This window comes from Rhinopithecus roxellana, chromosome 13 (assembly GCF_007565055.1).
Source record: "Rhinopithecus roxellana isolate Shanxi Qingling chromosome 13, ASM756505v1, whole genome shotgun sequence".
Taxonomy (NCBI): domain Eukaryota; kingdom Metazoa; phylum Chordata; class Mammalia; order Primates; family Cercopithecidae; genus Rhinopithecus; species Rhinopithecus roxellana.
Genome location: NC_044561.1, coordinates 10,842,737 through 10,847,744, shown reverse-complemented (window position 1 = coordinate 10,847,744; position 5,008 = coordinate 10,842,737). Strand labels below are relative to the sequence as shown.

Sequence of the window (5,008 nt, the reverse complement as noted above, 5' to 3'; positions counted from 1 at the left end):
GCTGGGGCCCCTTTGCTGGTGCAGCGATGTCAGAGGGTTACTGTGTCTCTGGGCACCTGTGGGGCCCTCTTTCCCTCTCTGAAACCCAATACATCTCCCTTCAGCCTGCACACATGTGCCCTGAGTGCTCCCTGCTATCCCTACACCCTGGCAGTACGGGTAGGGATGCCCCAACCCTGGAGCCCTGGGGACTAGATCCAGTTTGCACTCACACCCCGTCTCAATCCGCGTTGCTGATGATAGCTGTGTGCACAAGCAGTGGCCCTGATGCCTTAAGGAAGGCGGCCTTGACAGCCATGGCTCTGGCAGGAGAGGAGTCTAGTGGAGCAGGCGGGGCTGGGAGACCCCCTCCCTGGATCTGGCTCATGAATCCCCTTGGTCTTTGCTTCAGCCCCCTGCTCGGGGCCACCCTCTTGATCCCACGCTTCTCCGTCCCCTGCTCTCGTCTCTGAGAAGCCCTGTACATGGTGCCTGTGTGCGTCTGGCAGCTTCCTGGGGCCTGCTGCAATTCCTATTCTCACAACAAGCCCTTATTGTCTTAGAGGCAGCTGGGTGCCCCATGGAACCCATTCACATGCCAGGTTTAGAAAATACCCTGTAGGCCAGACTGCCCTGTGGTGCCAGGTGCTGGTGGCAGCTGCCCTCTGACCTCAGTGCCTTCTTGTGCTCCCCTCCCCAACCACCTGAGGAGAGACACCTGTGCGGTGTCCACTGTGTGTTGGAAACTCCCTCCACACTCCACCCGTGCCTCATTGAGTGGTGACAGGAGCTCAGCAAAACAGCTTTCCAGACTGTTCCGTGGGACCTTTCTTTGAGGGGCAGGTCAGGAATGTTTCAGACTTAGACCACCCCCCAACTCAGTAGTAGATTCCCAGGCCGCACCAGGACGTATATGAGAGCTCCTGTAAGGAAACCCAGAGCCCACCCAGCATGCCCCACCTGGACCCCCTTCCTGGAGGCCCTCACAGGTTAACATGGGGGTTCCCTGGAACACAGTTTGGAGAGCTACTTGGAGCTGAATGAAAATACGCAGAGACATGGGGAACCACATAGTGGGTCCTGGGATGTGTCTGAGAGGTACAGGCTTCAGGAAGGAGGGGGTGCTTTCGGAGCTTCTGTCCCCCCCAACCAATCTGGTCCGATTCTAGGGCCCTAGCAAGGCCACACCTGTTACGTCCCCAGTGCAGGGCTGTGACTCTGCTCTTCCACCCACAAGGCCCAGTGGACCTGGAGCCTTCTCTGCAGAAGGTTTTAGGACCTCCAGGACCCTTAGGTTACAGGGCTAATGCAGGCTTAGAGGAGCAGAGGTGGTTCTTAGGCCTTAAACCCAGACCACCCAGTCCTTCCTTACTATGCTTCTGCACTGCGATTTCAGCCAGAGGCAGGGCTAATCACAAAGTGTTCCTTTATTTTCCTCTGCAGTTGTCCCTTGTACATGACCCTCCAAGGCCCTTGGCTTCCGCAGCTTGATTCTGCACTCCGAGTCCATTCACCTTCTCCCATCCGGTAGCATCCAACCCCACTGCTACTGCTGCCAACCTGGCCTGAGAGCAGTGAGGACAAGGAAGGGACAAGGCCCCTTTTAGGCCAGAACTGCCTTCAGATCAGCCACGCTCCATGGGACTGTACCTCTGCTCTGGAGGCTGGAGAGGTCAGTGGCTGCAGACTGGCTCAAGGAGCCCCTGGCCCTGCCCCCCAGCCAGGGGTGCAGCCTTGCCAGAGAAGCAGAGAAGCATCTGTGGCTGGGTGGGTGATATTGAAAGATTCCTTTCACCAGGGTGGAAGCGAGGAGCTGAGGCGTGATAGAATGCGGACAGTGAGGCATTGACAGCGCCACAAGGCAGGAGTCATCTCCAGACACGTCCTTGGCCCATAGGGACAAGCTCCTGGTGGTGCCTCACTTTGCTGTCCTCTCTAAGCTGCAGACCTCGAATGGAATCAGTGCTCAAGCGTCTAATATGCCCCCTCTGAGGATGCCTGCGGGAATATCAGCTTTTACTGCACTTTACAGTGTGGGAGGGCCTGCCCTACGCACCACCTCACCTGTGCTGCGCTTCTCAAACTTCACCCCACAGCCATTCTGTTGTAGGTGATCTCAGGGGCAGTTTGAGAAACAGTGGCCCAGGGTCTCACAACAGCCCTCTGAGATAGGTTGGTTGCTATTGTCCCCATTTTTTCTGATCAAGAAACTGAGGCTCAGGTGAGCTAAGGAATGTGCCCAGGGCCACTGTTTATAAGAAGTAGCCTCAAGCCTTGCTCATGGTTACTGCCCTGACAGGGATCTAGGAAGGAGTGAGCAGGAGAGTGGGATGAGGCAGGACTCTCCGCCCCAGCCCTACTTTCTCTGCCCAGACACCTCTTGCCTTGCAGACCCAACCCCACCCCAGATGGTTTCCTTTCCAATCACCCAGCTGCTAGTTCTCCAGGTTCCTGGTCTCACTCCAGGTTCCTCCTGTTAGAGAAGCATCCCAGAGACATTCATTCCTGGCAAGGACACAGGCCTGTGGACCTGAAGGCCAGGTGGGCAGAGCCACAGAAGATCTGGGCGTCCCATCCTCCATTTAAATTACACTTTACAACTGCATTGGTATAAAGATGAAATATTAATATCATATATTAAAACTTTTTTTTTACTTAAAGGTTTCTTTCTTCTGCCTTTAAAATATTTTGGCCAAGTGTGATGGTTCACACCTATAATCCCAGCACTTGCGGAGGCTGAGGCAGGAGGATCACTTGAACCCGAGAGTTCAAGACCAGCCTGGGCAACATAGTGAGACCCCATCTCTACAAAAATTTTTTAATCAGCTGGGCGTGGTGGTGCTTGCCTGTAGTCCCAGACACTAGGAAGGCTAAGGCAGGAGGGGAGGCTCGCTTGAGCCCGGGAGTTTGAGGCTGCAGTGAGCTATGATCATGCCACTGCACTCCAGTGTGGGCATCAGATAAGCAGCTTGTCTCTAAAAAGAGAGAAAAAGAGTATTTCCATGAGCCTCTGTGTTGGCAGAAAAATGACCCTTCAGAGATGTTCATGTGCTATACCTGTGCCTGAGTTAGATTACAAGGCAGACCAGGCATAGTGGCTTACACCTGTAATCACAGCACTTTGGGAGGTCGAGACAGGCAGATCATTTGAGGTCAGGAGTTTGAGACCAGCCTGACCAACATGGTGAAACCCCATCTCTACTAAAAATACAAAAAATTTAGCCGGGTGTGGTGGCACACGCCTGTAGTCCCAGCTACTCAAGAGGCTGAGGCAGGAGAATTGCTTGAACCCGGGAGGCGGAGGTTGCAGTGAACTGAGGTCATGCCATTGCAGTACAGCCTGGGTGACAGGGTGAGACTGTCTCCAAAAAAAATTACAGTGAAAAGGGGAATTAAGGTTGCTGATCAACTGATTTAAAGTAGAGAGATGATCCCGGATTATCTGGGTGGGCCCAGTGGCATCTGGAGGGTCTTTAGAAGTAGCAGAAGGAAGCAGAGGAGGGAACCAGAGGTGGCAGTGTGAGAAAGGCTCAACTGGTCACTGCTGGCTTGGAGGCTGGAGGAAGGGGCCCAAGCCAAGGTATGCGGGGAGTCCCTGGGAGCTGGAAAAGGCAGGGGAACAGTTTCTCTCCTAGAATCCTCAGAAAGGAACGCATTCTGCCGACTCATGGATCTTCACCCACTGGGACTAAATGGACTTCTGCCCTCCAGAATGGAAAGATAAAAGCCTCAACGTTTGTGGAAACAAACAACTCACAATAGGCCGGGGACTGTGCCCCCTTCCCCGACGGATGAGCCTGCCTGGGCAGTCTGGGTTTGCATCCCTGCTCTGTCACGTACCAGCTGTTTACGGCACAAGTTGCTTCATTTCTGGGCGCTGTGACCTAGGGATTGCTTTCCCCATCCAGCCGCCCACCCAAAGCTGCAGAAGAGAAGCAAGAGGCCGGTGACTGGGGCGGCTCCGGAGCCCAGGTGGAGCCGCAGTCACGGTCCGCATATCCGCCAGGGGGCAGCAGAGGTCCGGCCCCGCCAGCTTGGAGTCCCGACTGCGCCTGCGCGGCGCCCGCAGCGGCCGGGGACGGGAAGTGGGCGGGGCCGACCGGCAGCAGCTTGCTGGACGCGGAGCGGCGAGGAGACAGCTGAGGCCCGCGGAGACCTGGGGTGAGGCGGCCGGGGGGACGGGATTAGAGGGCTGACGGGGCTGCGACGAGGGTCAGGCGAGCGCCCAAGGCGCACAGGGGTGAAATGGGACCGAGGAACCGGAGGGGTGGAATCAGAGGGCTGAGGAGGCAAGGAGGCCGAGACGAGGCTCACATGGGGACACCCAAACGGTGCGGGGGTGCAATGCGGGGGTCCGAGGAGCAAGAGGGGCCGCTGCGGACCTGAGGAACCCGAGGCTGGGAGTTGGGGGGCTGGCGAGCCAAGAGGGCAGAACTAGGGGGCCGGCGGGGGTGTGACCGAGCCGAGGGCCTGGTAGGGACCGAGGGCTATGAGGCAGAATGGGGTGCTGAGGGGGGACGCGCCCCATTTTCCGAGATTTGGCCTCTCCCCACCCCCCAGGAGCCTCTGGGCCGGCACGTTGCCCCATATCCCCCCAGTCCCTCCGCCTTCAGGGGCCCAGTCTCTGCCTGAGGGCCCCTGCCCCGCGGCCTCGCGAGCGTCTGTGAAGCGAGCGTCAGCTGCACAAGTGCTTGGGCTGCAGCGGTGGAGCCACAGGTCTGTGAGCCAGAGCCTCAGGCGCGGAGGCCGGGCACACTGCCGCTGGGTTCGGTCAGGCAAGCCCCTGAACCTGTCTGTGCAACAGGAAGAACTGGCTCCGACTGCAGGGATTTCAGCACAGGGCTTGACACACGGTGAGGTCCACTGTATGGTGGCGGGCTCCTTCGAAGCCTTCCACGCTGCGGGACAGAGTCACACATGTCGTGGTGGCATTCCCCGGGACAAGTTCCCTGGGCCCAGATGAGCTCTCACCACGGGGGACAGAAAGTGGGGCCGGCCAGCACTCTGAGGCCATCTCCAGTCTCTTCTG

General features: G+C 57.5%; 1 protein-coding gene across 1 annotated transcript in view; it reads left to right on the top strand.

The window, feature by feature from the left end:
* Positions 1-4,038: 4,038 nt before the first annotated feature.
* The window catches only part of PPM1F (protein phosphatase, Mg2+/Mn2+ dependent 1F), a 33,484-nt gene continuing 32,514 nt past the window's right edge, over positions 4,039-5,008 (top strand). Inside the window, exon 1 of the mRNA XM_010381772.2 lies at positions 4,039-4,140. The gene's annotated coding sequence lies outside the window, so the exon portion shown is untranslated. The remainder of the gene's footprint in view (positions 4,141-5,008) is intronic.